A 16,330-nucleotide genomic window follows, 5' to 3' on the forward strand; every position below is an offset into this window, starting at 1 on the left:
CAGCTGGAGTAATTTTTTGCATAAAAATTTTTAATTGTGAAAACAGCTCAGTCAGTTTTCTGTTGCAAAATAGCCATTGGAAAAGAACGCGTATGGAAAACAAACTACAGAACAAACGGGTCAACTTGCAGCTGATGCTTATACTGCAAATCTTTCCCCAGGAAAAAAAAATTTCCACAAATTTTTTTTCAGGATGTATACAACTGCTTCGACACGACATCATAGCGAGTGACTTTAGAACTGTGAAACTGAAGGAGAAAAAAGCTCCTTACGTATTGGGTAGGATGAGTGCTTGTTCGTCTTCTTCTTCTTCATCTTCTCTTGTGGCTCATACCTATTGTAGATTATTGGCCAAGAACTGAGTGGTCTTATGAAAATTCCATGTAATTTTAGAGTAATGGATGTTACAAAATAACACATTACGGATTTTAGAGTTGAATCTTGGTGCTCACTCAAATGTACAAAATATAATGTTTTTTCTTTGTTAGTGAGCGATAATAAATTGAATAACCACCCTATTCAGATAAAAAGAAATAGTCAAAGGCGAAAGCAACTTCATTTTTCTTCTATGTTGATTGTATCGCTGCAGTACTCCCTTTTAAGGCTTTCTGCACCTTAGGTGTGCTGGCAATGTGTACGCCGTAGCCGATCTCTGAGCAAGCTACAGATTTTCTCCTCTATCTTTCCTCACGTTTTGCTCGATTCTATGAACTTCTTGACTTAACGAAGTAACTCGAGTGCACTCATCATGCCGGAGAATCGATGTGGACCTGTTTGTACAATGCATAGGCATTGACTGTTTTGACTTTTTAGCAGTAACATGCGGTGATATAGTGCTTCGTTATGGCCACTATCTTTCGGTGAAGTGCACTTCTTTTCTTTCTTTCATTTCTTTCTCTCTCTCTATTTATACCTTCCTCTCGCTTTCTGCCTACTTCTCTCCCCATGTTTCTTTGCCTCTCTTCCTTAGCTTCTCTCTGCTTTTCATTATACATTGTACCTTTGTATCTTTAATGTCTCATACTCGCAACGTCCAGTGTCTGGTGTCTGGTGCCCTGGCACGGCACCAGTTGTGACGTCTTTCCGACAGCGAGAGTTTATATGAACCTCATGAGCACTAGAACGCGGATGACGTTTGAACGATGCGCGAAGCGCGTGAATACGAGCGTATGCGAAACGAAGGCTCATTAGTTTCGCGTCTCGCTGCGACTCACGTAAATGTTCAAGAAACATTCTTGATCTTTCCGTCATAGGAATCGGTAAGACACGAAAGCAAAACGTGTCCTTGAAGATGTAGCTTGATGTTTACTGTACATTGATATAAAAGAGCTTGCGCAATGTCTATACTGGTGTTTGACTGTTATAGCACCGCTTAACGTGCATGCATCCTCGTTAACGCTTAGTCATACACCTCGATCCCGACAAGTAACGTCCATCACGAGGGATTAAACAAGCCGTTGTGGTCATTGATGCTTCAGGTAGCTGCAGTAGTTAACGGTAAGAGGGAAACCAGAGAAAGTGATTCGACAGTCAGAAGAGCATGATATGGGACGCCGATCTTGAGCTAAGGTCACCGACTCGCTGTTGAGTTATCAGACACCGCAAAGATAACGTAACCTGCGTCGTGTTGTCGCTTTGACCAGCCATGATTATTCGCAAAGTGAGCCTATGTGGGAAACACGGATTTAGGCAAAAGCCGGCTGACGCCAACTTGCAGTTTTTAAATGCGAAGCATTTTTTAGCGAGCTTCGGTGACATTGAGCGTATCTATCTATCTATCTATCTATCTATCTATCTATCTATCTATCTATCTATCTATCTATCTATCTATCTATCTATCTAGCCGCTTCCGTTTGGATGCTCTCGTGGTCACACCCTTAACTTGGCGTGAACCAAACTCAACATGGGAGGGTAAGATGGTTTGACAAATATGACGCGCTGGTCAAGACGTGAATAATGTCACAATGCCGTCGCGTACGTCGTCAAACACTACCCGCCAGTCAGTGGCACAAGTATGTGCCACAGGTGTATCTACCCAGGAACGACGAGAACACACATGGGCTATTTTTACGCGCGAGTGTTCAGAAATTGTCGACATCGATAGCGTCGACCCAATGATTGCAAAGAATAAATGTCAGGGTCCCAGCTGGAATCGAACCCAAGCATTCTGCGTGGCAATGAAACATTTTACCACAGAGCTATGCCAGGTCTCGGAACTACTTTTCAAAAAGGCGCTGATCCTTTGACACAGCCGTCACGTCGGGTTAATGTCAATTGTGGTTAGTTGAGGTGCGCTGAAGTTGATTTATGTAGCATTGTCCAGGGCCAGCATCCTCGCGAGCACCAGCGCTTCATATCAGCTTCTGGTATTGCTACGCAGCTTCCAGTTGGCATCAATGCGCAAGTGCAAACAACTGGTTATAGAAACATCTGCAACTCTTCAACATATGTCTGTGCGTGCAGCATTTGTACATATATTGATCGTTATTTCATGATGTGTCGTTCAATAAAAAAATTGCAACACAGTCACCTTCCCTCTGCATGCTTCGCACAACGTCGATTCCCAGGTACGTGAGATCTGCCGAATGTTTTTTTTTGTATGGATGTATTCTATGAGTAGTACCGACGCTTAAGGTATGGTCGCATCCTGGGAGTGTGTTAAGACGTTGACGAAATTGCGCATCTACTGAAAATGCGCTGAATGGGAAGAACGCTTAGAAACGACGTGTTGAAAAAACCAATTGGGGCAAGTCGCGGTCATGATAAATTACCGAACTTTATCACAAACGCTGTGAGAGAATATTGGTCGATACGAAAGAAATATTTTTCAGGCCTGCAAAATATGTGATCCTGGCAAAATAAATAGCTTGCCCTGCGTGTGATGGCGCTGATCCTGCGGTCATAGGTTCGACTCATGGCAAGGGAACTTTTTTGTCTTCTGATCGTGCGCACTTTTTTGACGTCATTGCCGTGACGGAAGTACGTCACTAAAATCTTGTTGGACCCCGTCATAAAACACTTTCACGCTGAAAAAAAAACACGCACACGTCAAGTTAGTGTGCCTGTTAGTTGGGAATGTAAACGTTCGAAGCCGATCCACAAAGAGAAGGCCTATCGATCGAAGATGGAGCAAAGGTAGGTCAAGGCCTATAATGTCTGCGTTCAGGGCACGTTATTGACCTCAAGATCTTGGTTTTAGTCGACGCTCACTGTTCGCTGTCATAGTGGTTAGAAAATCATTGCTATAGTCGGAACATTTGTCTGATATTACACTACGAACAACCACCGTATTGATGACTGAAAAATATGAATCACTAGCAAGCGCCAACTCTTTATACCAGTTGGCGACTTCAACGTAGACAAACATGGATAGAAAAGACCATAGTGGTCATCGCCAGGCGAGGGCAGATGTCTTGCAACGCCACTATGACAATAAACACGGAGTCGTTTACGTGGATGTGGCTGATATTCTCCACAGGGGGTTGCATACGGCAGCGGTAATTCACGAGAAAAAGCAAGTGAATGGACTCTCTTTCAAAGTTCCTGGCACAACACAAGCAGAAGAAGTAGCTATTGCCCTAGTTGCCTCTGATCCCCGACCTCAAGGTATCATATGAGATTCACGTGGAGCATCTCGACATTATGAATCGGGTAGGATCACGCAACTAGCGGAAAGAATATTGCTGAACGTTAACAACTGGTGAATCTACCCTACCCCTCTTTGCATAGTCTAGAATGCAGGCCACCGGGCCTACTGGGGAATTAAGCGGTGAACATGGCGGCCCAAGCACTCGTTCACCAAGTGGCCCATCAACACCTGCAATCCAAAGGCTTACTTTCAAAGATATTACGACCTATTACAGGAATAGACATTGTCAATACCCACCTCCTGCAAAAAGGCTGAGGAAGGCTTATGAACGCCTCTTGCTGAGAGAGAGAGAGAAATAAAGATGCAAGGAAAGGCAGGGAGGTTAACCAGACACACACCCGGTTTGCTACCCTGCACTGGGGAAGGGATAAAGGGGAGAAAAGAGGTTGCAGAAAGATGAGAAGGTACACACAATCACGAGCACACTCGGGGAGCACACACAGTCTACAGGCGGTCGCTCAGGTTTGTTGACTTAAGGTAAAGTAGCAGTGCTTTAGTTGCTTTCTGCGCAACTGAGGCAGATGCCCAAGGTCCTAGTATCTTCTGCACACAAAATGGTCCGGGGTCAAGTCGATTCAGAACCATCCGGAGCTGGCATCGCTGTGTGTCGTAGCAAGCGCAGCTGCCCAGGACGTGTTCGATGGTCTCTTCAGCTCCGCAGTAGTCGCATGTAGGAGTGTCTGCCATACCAATGCGAAAGGAGTACACATTTGTAAATGCAACACCCAACCAAAGGCGGCATAACAGTGTCGCATCGGAGCATTTAGAGTAATATGTTGTGCCTGGCAATACTGCAATATCTCTATTCTCCCTTCACTGGCAAGTGCCAATACTGTGGGCACGTGGCTGGCACCTATCACATTGTTTGGGCTTGCCAGCTCAACTGAGCACGCTCGCCGTAGCGCCTGAAGCTGCCGGCTGCTTCGCTCACCCGCAACGCTCGACCACACACACGTCGAGTGTAAGCGCGCTTTCAGCTCATTCATCCACGATGAAACTTAGACAAAACCCAAACCGCCTCTCATGTCTTGCGTTTTAAAGGACCGTTTGCTCGAGTAAACGCTACAGCGGGTATCGCTTCAAACCATTCTTGAAGCACCCGCATCAACGCCGTGTCAACCTGGTCAACGCCATGTGCACCACTGCTGCTTCGCATCCCATCAGAGTTCCATTCAAGGAGATGGCTTTCAATAAAAGTTTTTTTTCTCTCTTAACGTTCACTTTGTGGACCTTCGAGCTTATCTTGGTCGTCGACTCCTCATGTCACTTTGTGTCACTCAGTTTATATTATATGAGGCAACGTTCGGATAACATATGTGAGACAGAAAAAAGGTTTAACAATAAACTAGTGTCCACCATAACGATGACAGAAAGGTGTAACTCACCTGCAAGAACAAAGCTTTTATTCTAGACAGTCACTTCAACAAAGTCATTGTGAACCTTAGAACCTAGCTGCACGCACGCACGGACGGATGAACGTACAGACAGACAGACGGATGCACGGATGGACGAAAGTACGGACACACAAACAGACGCACGGATGGACGCACGAATGGATGCACGGACGGATGCACTGACAGATGCACGAATGGACGCTTGGATGGATGAACCTACGACTTGGACGGACGCAGGAACGGAAACAAGAACAAACAGACGGATGGAAGGAAGCACAACCGGACCGACGAAGGCTTCGCCCCACTCATCATCATGCACTCCGTGGATATGCTGCGATTTTTTATCCATGATTTTATTCGATTTTGAGTCGGATAACACTATAAGTTGCACATACTTCATGTTTTCAACTTTGATTCTTATTAGTGCGATGGAACATCGACATAAACCTAAAAGGCATCCGCTCGGGAAGCTTCTTTATTACTATTACCTAATGTTGGGATGATATAGACAGCGAAGGATAGTAATTTAAACTACTAAAGTGATGCCTAGCCAGAGACTTTGTTAGAAACATAGGTTGTCTTGTGGCAAATTGCATTAGCAGCGATCGATTTCGTGAATCAGTTGGTGCTGTTGCGACTCCGGGTCCCGCGGGTCTCAGTTTGGTAGCGGGCCCCCGTCCTAGGACCCATCGTCGAACAAGTCAGATGAGGCGCTCGTAAAAACGACAACAATTTATTTACATATTTAGTAACTGAGTAGGAGAACGAGAAGTCAAAAACTGTACATGAGAGCTGTTGAACGGTAGAACTTGATATACACGAAAGTCTTCGGCTTATATAACGCCTCGTTGCCAACCCTGGGCGCATTGTCCGCGTCTTCAGTCAATAGGACGCTCCGTGGTCTAGGTGCTCCACCCCCGAAGGAGAGGAAAGACACCACACAATGCATGCGGAGAGGGCACAGTCCACACGATGCCCAAATATGGTCACCAAAGCACTTCACCGACGTTTTCGCACACGTCACCAAGTTTCGCGCACGTCCGATGATTTGGTTTCCAAGATTCTTCTGGAAGCTGGGTGAGGTTCGAAAAACTGGCTGCCAGTACACGTGTCAAACTTGCCTGACTGTTTGGGTAGAACAATGTAGTGGTGTGCCAGCATGTCGTCAAAAGATGCCACCCCATTCAGCCGATCCTATGGGGAAAGGGGGGGAAGGAGTAGTAGTAGTAGTAGTAGTAGTAGTAGTAGTAGTAGTAGTAGTAGTAGTAGTAGTAGTATTTTTATTTACAGTAAGCCGGATACAGAGCTCACTGCAGGGGCAAAGGGCTAAAGGCGAACAGCCTGACAAAGGCCCTTGTCCCTCCGCAGTCCGTGACAGTGCAAAGCTTAGACATCAGCACTGACAAACAATATATATATTCAATACATTGGTCTCAAGCAACCTGAAACTGTAAACACAAAATTCAAACATAAATAGCATAAGAAGTTTACTTAACACATTTTAAGAATTAGAGGTCGCTCTCGTTAAAATTCACATCTAAGCAATATCAATGAAACAACTCAAAAACATACACAAAATGCATGCGGATACAATGAATTCCGCTGTATACACTCGTATAATTGACATAGAAGTTTATGAACAATTTAAGCATTTGCAGAGGCATGAGACTCCATTACGTAGTTTCGATAGTGTAGACCGGTGGTTATGAATAAGTTCTTTATTTGTTTCTTGAAAGTCGTACTTCTAGCCCTAAAGTTCAATTTATCTGCAAGGGTATTTAAAACCTGAGGTACCTGGTAAGCAATACTCAACTAATCCCTCGTCACAGAGGCGGGCTCCGGCAAGGGATGCAGCAGATAGTGCATTATCCTTTTCTTCATCCCCACATTTCATTCCTGGTTGTTTGCTTGAAGCTGTGCACATATCCCGGGACTCCGCTTGTCCTCGCAAGATGCAGCCACAACCAATTTGGCTTTAGCTTGCAGCCTGAACTGCAAATACCATGCTGGTTCCGAGATTTCCAGATCCTCGGTGACCTCGAAAATGGCCCAGCTGCCTACTTGTCTGCCTCGAAAGCCTTGCTCGCAGCAAACACAATAGCCTTTCTTGAGTCGAGCTCATAATGGCCTCTCTTGGCTCGTGCATTTTCTTTGCTCGAACCAGTCCCGAACCCATCGTTCAGGTTTTGCCGAGAGGAAATCAACCCGTCTTGACGGCACACCCTTGCTTGGAATGCGTCGAAATATTTTCGTCCCTTTCACAAAGGCCGAAAAACTTCAATAATGATGACGTTCGTAACAGTGCTCTGTATTCTCTTTTTCTCCTTTCCACGTCATCTCATATCCATGTTCATGTAATTGAAGTCTGTTTTGTCATCATCGTCACTGTATGTATAAGAAGAAACTGTTCTGTTAAAATGATATTGGCGTCCGTAAAATAATTTTTCCTAAACAGGAATGGCCCTTTGTTTGCACTTCCATTGTTGAGGAGTAAGTACTCAAAATCGCTAAACACTTTTTCTGAACACACGAATTCGTAGCTACTCTTCAGAGCATCGTTAACCTCTTTTTCTGAACATGCATGTTTGTTGTGGTACACGATCGTGCCGAAGTGTATGTGCTTTGTTACTAGAATGTTATGAAACCTTTATTCTGTGTACGTAGTGTGAATAAATTATTTTTAAAGAGCCAGAATGAGCTCCCTCATCAATCCTGCGGGACGGCTCTATGCTAAAAAACAGGATGTGTCGTAAACTAAAACGAAAATTGCGGTCATATAAATATTAAAAATTACTATCACTAGCGAATAGCATAAACGCTTCGGCGACATAGTACGAAATTCATGGTTGCATTTTAAGCGAAAAGCTATTTGTGTATACTTGCCTGCCTTCTCAAGTGAGTGATGAAATCACCGGTGGCAGTGTTTGCACGAACGGTGAAAACGCTACGCAATCAGAAATTACGGCTCCACGGCGTCATCGTGATGTCACAGATCACCAAACTTAGGGCGTCTATATGAAATCATTGCGGCATCACTAGGGCGTTGCCACGTAATGACGTCATCACACGAAGTAATCGCATGGTCCCCGGTGTGCCGATACCGAGGGCAATTCAACAAGTGAGGTGGAGAGAGCTTGCAATAGAGTGCCTCGGTGATCGCGGGGGCGCGCGCATCGAGGCACCGTAGCTCGGAATGCTTTTGATCTCGGAGGCAGTGCAGAAACCACATTAGGCGTATGAAGCTTTCGCGAAATGATGGAGGGACGGCAATGTTTTACATATACACTCAGAAAAAAATGGCTTGCAGCTATCACATAAATAATATAGTCGTATAACTAATACAGTCAGCGAGAGTGTCACTGTCAAGACCTCCAAGTCATGCAGCAGGATCGCTTAACTTTTGCGGCCAGTTTACAGAGACATTTTCCTCCAACAACAGAAAGGTTTGGAAACGTTGTTGCATTTCTTGCGAATAACTATCCTCAGAAACAGACTTTAGGCAGTGTCGTTTACCATACTATAGTGCTCGTATCTTTTTCATTTTCTTCTATTTCCTGGCATTTGTTGTCTACGATCTTCAGTACCCCTTCCATGGCCCAGCGTAGCCAGCTGATCTGAGAACTGGCTAAACTCGCTGTAATTCCGCTTATTTCTCCTCCTCCTCCTCCTGGCTTACCATTTTGATTTTTAAACGAATCCTATATATATATATATATATATATATATATATATATATATATATATATATATATATGAGATCTAACAGACAATAATGCCAAGGAATGTATAGGGGAAGTTATTAGAACAAATGGAATGTAAATAAGAAGAAAGAAAGGTGGGTGAAAAAATAACCAGCCGTGAGCAGGAGTCGAACCTACGACTTTCGAATAACGCGTTCGATGCTCTAACCACTGAGCTACCACAGCGGCCTTCCCTCCGCCCACTTTTTTGGGTTTATATGTGAATTTAGAAGTGGGAGTGTCAGTCAGCGCCCTCTGTAGCCAAGCGACGAGTGTGAAACACTCTTTTATGCGCCGTGTGGCGTCACATAGCTCGTGAACTTATTACGAGCGGGCAGCTGACCAATAGTAGCTCGTATACAACCTAATGACACTAAGTCTGCCAGTACGAAACCCTCGTTAATGAATAAGGGAAAGTGTATACCTACGGGCTCGTTTTTCCGTGCTTTGACACAATATTAATGAGATCTAACAGACAATAATGCCAAGGAATGTATAGGGGAAGTTATTAGAAGAAATGGAATGTAAATAAGAAGAAATAAAAGTGGGTAAAAAAATAACCAGCCGTGAGCAGGAATCGAACCGACCTTCGAATAACGCGTTCGGACTTTCCATATATATATATATATATATATATATATATATATATATATATATATATATATATATATATATATATATATATATATATATATATATATATATATACGTTGATTTTATTCGTTCATGTGCCCACATTAAAAAAAAAATACTGCGCTGTATCATATCACAGTGCTTACAAGGAAAGTTGGCTGCGTCTTAAATGGCTGCCTGCGCATGGTTGGGAAGTGTCGCAGAAAAGGACTGAGTACTTTAACGGCCAAGTTTTCCGTGCCACACACTAAGGAAATCAACAAAAAAAATCTGTTCGCATGCGCGCGGACGTTAAAAATAGCATCACGCGATGCGTACATGGCAGCACCCATCGCTGGGCGTATACGTCGGGCTTACGACAGTGTTTGTCTTGCCCTGCTCTCGCCTCGCTTATATTTGCCTTTGAGATAGCGCTTATCTGTGTTGTCATTGCTTCGCGTTACGTGCGGCAGTTCGTCGTAAAAGGTAGCACGTGTACGACGCACTGCCTTCTTTTTGAATGCGAAGCGCCTTAGGGCCGGGGCTGTCATCGCATGGGGTCGTCATCAATCAATGGAATTAGTTGTTTGGGTTTTACGTGCGAAAACTTCCATATAAGTATGAAAATATAAATATGAACTTTTGACCAACTGGTGCTCTTCAACGTGCACCTAACTATGAGCGCACGGGCCTCAAACAACGAAAATGCAGTCGGCGCAGCCGGGATTCGATTGCGCGACCATCGGCTAGGCAGACGAGTGGCGTATCCACTAGACTATCTCATGTAGCTTGTCGTAACGCTGGGAAAACTGGATTTAGATTATTTCACGCAAGACATCTAGGTGCCGCCATCTTTGGTGGTCAAGCGGATGTTTTCTTGTTTTTGCGTATCACGACGTGATTAAACACGGCCAAAAAAAATGTCGATTGCACCAACCTAGCCGTTTTCTTGCGTGCATTTACCATAGCGCTGTTTTAGTTCTTACAAAGATAGAAAGCTCAATGTCTAACACCGCAATATGGTGGCACTGAAACCTATCCGCAAAATAGTCTATAGAATACCTGGCTGAACCCCATGTCGCCATGTCACGCTGCGCATGCGTAGTAGTGACAACCACGCAGTTCTCATCAAAGGCTTTCCCTGAAAAAAAAAAAAAAAAAACTAGAGGGGACACTGGCGCTGTTACGCTTACGGTTCGCTGTTCGCGGCTGTTATCAGTTTCTCTTGATCAATCCACCAAGTGGTATCAGATGTGGGTATAGCTTAAGTGATTATCAAATAATTTCTCAGATCATCCGAAAGAGTGTCGCCTCTGCGACACTAATGGCACAATTTGATAGCGCTGAACACAACTCAGAATGCTATAGGAGTGACGTCAAGGCCGCAATTTTTTCTTGGCCAGGGTCCTGGCCTGATAACTAGGAAGGGGCAGAAAGCGAGATGAATTATTACGCGACGGCCATCTTCCGCTTTTTCTTTTTCTGTTTTGATGGCCACATACGCGTCGGCACGTTTTCGGCGTCTGTTGTGTTTGTATTGTTCGCCGAGTGCTGCTCACGCGTGTGCACTTGTCACGTGACAGGAGTCCCTCTCTGTCTACCGTCTGCTCCGGAAAGAAAACAAGCGCGAACGAATAACTCCGCCCCTGCAGCGGCAAGCAATCTGTATAGGGTCTCCGATGCGCAGTTGCGCCGCGTCCTCGGTTGCGTATTTATCTGTGGGCTGTCGGTCATACTTTGGGGGGGATACCTTAAGATCTGACTAACAGTGTAGGCCGCAGCACCTGTCAGGGCAGCATCCGAAAGCATTCAGTCCGTGCTTGTCAGCGAGACGGTTTCATCTTTCGTCATACTTCTTGTGCTCGGGTATCAACGATTTCTAGACCTACCAGTGCTTCGTCTAACCAGCCACCAAGTCTCCAAATTCCAGCTGGTTCACGGACCGCGCCGGCTGGTGCATCGGGAAGCGCAAACAGGGCTACTCGGCGTCTGCGAACTTAAGTAAGTGTTTAGATATGTTTTCGTTTCGCGCAACACGGTGTTAGTCGCAGTTTCATAAAGTGAGGAAAAGGTTTTGCTTCAAAAGTGTTATACAAAGTTGTATTTCTCCAATTCTCTTCATAGCGGCTTCCAGCGAAGTCGTATAGTGTATGATTCAATAATAACATGTGGGCTTTAACGTCTTGGGGAGCGTCTGAGACTAAAGCGCAGAGTGCGGCGCGCACCTATTCGCACTGTTCAGATCAGCTAGCGCCACCACGCAGAATTTTTCGGAAGCCGGAAGACGGTGATGGCGGGTTGGTGCGAACGCGTCGTAGTCGTGCTGCGCCATGGCGAAAGACTGGCTACGAGCTAAGAGCAATCGAATGTGCAGCGTTCCTATCTCCTAAATCACCCCTGTTTCACTGCGTCCATGTCACTTGACTACTTCGAACGATCGTTTCGCAGCTAAGCCGGCGCAAGGAACCATACATCTCGCCGTAAACGCACGCGTGGCGCTTTGTTTACACCAGCGCTACTACTGTTCGCTTTTAATTCTCGCATATTGTACAGAGTTTGCAAAACGTGACCAGCGATGAACGCTGCCTCTCCTTCGACAAATCATCTCTGCGTTTAGCGTGTAGAGATACCAGAGGCCCGAAAGTGACATTATTCTCGAGACGCGCACGCTTTCGGGTAGCCTCCATCACCTCTCGACCCGCCATATTGAAACGCTCTCCGCGCCACCTACAGGCGCTGGAAAGTGCGAATAGCACTACCAGGGGAAATTACGTCTTTTCGTCACGACATCATTGCTCAGTGTTTCCGCGGCGATGACAGAAGTGACACCTTGAGCTTCATCTGGCGTTCTGGTGCGCGCGCTGTTGAAGAGAGCGGACAAGTACGCTGACACGTAAAAAAAGAAAGCGCCTGCGCAGGTCGTACTCTGGATCTTCGAAGGCAGCCGTCAGACTGCACGGCGGTGCTGTTTTGTACGCACTCCAGTGGTTCGGAAAATTTTGACCACCGCTGTACGTAAGTGTAAGTGCACGTTAAAAAGCACCATATGGTCAAACTTTCCGGAGCCACATGCCATGTTGTATCTAATTATGGTGGGTGACCTTAAGCCACGGCGATTCTATTACTAAATTGGAGAAAAGTGCGAAGCCAGCTCAGAAATAGGCCAGGTTGTGAACTTTACAGTCGATCTGAAACAGACCAACACGACAACCATGCATTACGCACCTAACAACTATGTTTAACCGTAGCGTTCGGTAGAATGTTTGGTGCATTATATTAGTATGATGGCCCATACCAAGAACGAAGAACTGAGATTTATTTACATCGAAGACAGGCAACGGTTTGCCTGTGAATATCTCATAAATAGCGATGAACCCCCGGCATTAGACCAGCCACGGAAACCAATAACAATAACCGAAGGCCAAATAAAGTGTATTAAGCTCAGCTCATATATGACATGTTCGTCATAAAGAGAACTATTCAGTGCATAGTTCTGGGAAGCCTCAGTTTAATTCATTGCATGCTTTTTAAAGGAAATCGTTCTTTGTCAACTATATATTGTTGAAGAGAATGAGCTGAACGAAGTAAGGCATGCTTATGGAATCTTCTCGATTATAACTTGGTTGATGTGACGACATTGATATTACACCATCTCGGTTCTTCTTGCTTTTATGGTCTACTATACGAGCATCGCGCGCGCGCACACACACGCGCACACACACGCGCACACACACGCGCGCACACACGCGCGCACGCACACACACGCACACACACACTCACACGTGCACACCCACACACACGCACACACACGCGCACGCGCACACACACGCACACAAACTTGTAGGCAAGCCTCATCCTTGAGTTGCGTCTCGTTGCGCAAAGCACCCCTCATTCTTCTCGAACGGGCCCTGCAAAACTTTTTGAGCATCGTCAAAAAACGCTGCTGATCGGTTTTCCCGAAAACACTAGATTTGATGATTGATTTGTGGGGTCTAACGTCCCAAAACCACTATATGATTATGAGAGACGCCGTAGTGGAGGGCTCCGGAAATTTCGACCACCTGGGGTTCTTTAACGTGCACCCAAATCTGAGCACACGGGCCTCGACATTTCCGCCTCCATCGGAAATGCAGCCGCCGCAGCCGGGATTTGAACCCACGACCTGCGGGTCAGCAGCCGAGTACCTTAGCCACTAGACCACCGCGGCGGGGCCCGAAAACACTAGAGCGAAATATTATAGTGCAGCATGTGGCCTAGAATTCACAATGAACTTTCAGTCATCTAAAAAGCGCTTTCTCTTCTCTCGACAATTGACGATACAAGCTCAGAAGTCGCTCGTCATAGCCACCGTATCAGCCATTGGCTGATTTGAGCATAGTGCGCTCGACCGTTACGTGGGGCCGCCGAGGAAGGCCGCGACTTGTCCACGCGTGCATGAGTGATCGCACTGAAAAGCGGTCTATATGACGACGAAAAAAGAAGGGACAAAGTGGTCAAGGTGACGCGGTGCGCGTGACGCACTTTCTTTCCCCTTAACATCCCTTCCTGCTTAGCTTCTAGCACTTTTGTGGAAATGAGAGAAGGGGAATGCGATTGCAGCATGCGACAAATCTTTGTATTTCCACTCGTACTGGACTGGTTATCAAATTTTTTGACAGTGGTAAATTCGTGAGCCAATGAACTCTTTTAGTGAATTAGTTGCGTGGATACATTGAAAAAGTGTTTAATGGCCACTTCAAGAAAAACTTGACAATGTGATAATTGCTTGAACACGAACGTTTCCTGCGCAAACTTCACTAGAAAATGAAAAGAGCGCTGTGACAAACTATGAACAAACACATTATCGCAAAACTCACAAATGTTTATTACAAAGATAGGGGGTGTCGAACACGTGGTCTGCAGCCGCATGCGGACAGCGAGGCTCTCGTATGCAGCCAGTGGCTCTTTCTTGTCTTCACCCAACATATATTTATTGTTTTATTAGGTAGTTTCGTGAGCAATACAGACCTGACTGCTTTAAGACATTGTTTCGGCATCCCGTGTATTTATCTTGTTCTCAAAACATAGCCATGAAACAAAAATTTTACGGTTTGTTTCTATCAGCTCTGCACACGCATGTGTTCTCTGAGCCTACATCTTGCTCATCATCATCATCAGCCTGATTACGTCCACTGCAGGACAAAGGCCTCTCCCATGTTCCGCCAGTCAACTCGGTCCTGCACGTGCTGCTGCCACTTTATACCCGCAAACTTACTAATCTCATCTGCCCACCTAACTTTGTCTCCCACTAACCCGCTTGCCTTCTCCGGGAACCCAGCCAGTTACCTTTAAGACCAGTGGTTATCCTGCCTACTCGCTACATGCCCAGCCCATGTCCGTTTCCTCTTCTTGATTTCAACTGTGATATCCTTAATTCCGGGTTGTTCCCTGATCCACTATGCTCCCTTCTTGTCTCTTAAGGTTACACCTATCATTTTCTTTTCCATCACTCGATGCGTCGTCCTCAATTTAAGCTGAACCCTCTTTGTAAGCCTCCAAGTTTCTGCTCCGTAGGTAAGTACCGGCAAGATGCAGCTGTTACAAACCTTCGCCTTGCGGAATAGTGGCAATCTACCAGTCATGATTTGAGAGTGCTTGTCAAATGTGCTCCACCCTATTCTTATTCTTCTAGTTACTTCCATCTTGTGGTTCGGCTCCGCGGTTAATACATGTTCTAAGTAGACGTAGTCTTTTGCAACTTCATGTGCACTATTACCTATGTCGATGCGCTGTTCTCTTCCGAGGTTGTTGTACATTGCTTTTGTATTCTGCAGATTAATTTTAAGACCTACCTTCCTGCTTTTCTCGTATAACTCCCTAATCATGAGTTACAATTCGTACTGCGAGTTACTCAGCAATGCAATGTCATCGGCAAAGTGCAGGTTAGTAAGGTATTCTTCATTAACTCCTATCCATAACTCTTCCCACTCTAGGCCTCTGGAAACCTCCTTTAAGCACGCAGTAAATAGCACTGGCAAGATTGTGTCCCCCTGCTTTACACCCTTCTTGATTGGTATTTTGTTGCTTTTTTATAGAGCACTATGGTGGAAGTTTATCCCCTGTGGATTTCTTCCAGAATGTTTATCTATGCTTCGTCGACAACCTAATTGCGCAGTGTCTGCATTACTGCTGACATTTCTACTGAATCAAACGCCTTCTCGTAATTTATGAAGGCTATGGTTGGCTGTATTCTGAGCATTTTTCTATTACATGATAGATAGTATGATTGTGGTCGATTGTTCAGTAGCCTGTTCGAAATCCTGCTTGTTCCTTTGGCTGATTGAATTGCAAAGTTGTCTTAATTCTGTTTGCAATTACCTTTGTAAACAGCTTGTGTACGACGGAGAGGAAGCTGATCGGTCTTTAATTTTTCAAGTTTTTGCCGTCTCCTTTCTTATGTATCAAGATGATGTTAGCATCTTTTAAGATTATGGTACTCTTCCCATCAGGAGACACTTCTTAAACAGGGTGGCTAGTTTTTTCTAGCACAATCTGTCCTCCGTCTCTCAGCAGATCTGATGTTACCTGGTCCTGACCAGCAACTTTGCCTCTTTGCAGTACCGCCAAAGCTTTTCTGACTTGTATCATTACTGGTCGGATGCCATCTGAGATACTGCTAGTTCTTATATTAAGGTCGTGGTTGTGCCAGCTACTGTACAGATCTCTGTAAAACTCCTCTGCTGTCTTAACTTTCCTATTCATATTGGTAGTTACTTTGCCTTCCTTGTGCATTAGTGCTCACATCTTTGTATTGCAACTACAGAGAAGACAATCCTGTACCCTAGCAGTTTTCGCTTACCTGATGAAACTGCACTTCAGCTACAGTGCGCGCACGCAGCCTTGGAAGTACTATACAGTGCATGCACGGGCTCGTTGCCAAGCGAGTGAGCATATGC

General features: G+C 45.3%; 1 protein-coding gene across 1 annotated transcript in view; it reads left to right on the forward strand.

The window, feature by feature from the left end:
* Positions 1-11,108: 11,108 nt before the first annotated feature.
* LOC119164450 (dicarboxylate carrier UCP2) overlaps positions 11,109-16,330 on the forward strand; it is a 76,222-nt gene continuing 71,000 nt past the window's right edge. The window contains exon 1 of the mRNA XM_075871762.1: positions 11,109-11,396. The gene's annotated coding sequence lies outside the window, so the exon portion shown is untranslated. The remainder of the gene's footprint in view (positions 11,397-16,330) is intronic.

The sequence above is a fragment of the Rhipicephalus microplus genome, chromosome 8 (genome assembly GCF_043290135.1).
Source record: "Rhipicephalus microplus isolate Deutch F79 chromosome 8, USDA_Rmic, whole genome shotgun sequence".
NCBI lineage: Eukaryota > Metazoa > Arthropoda > Arachnida > Ixodida > Ixodidae > Rhipicephalus > Rhipicephalus microplus.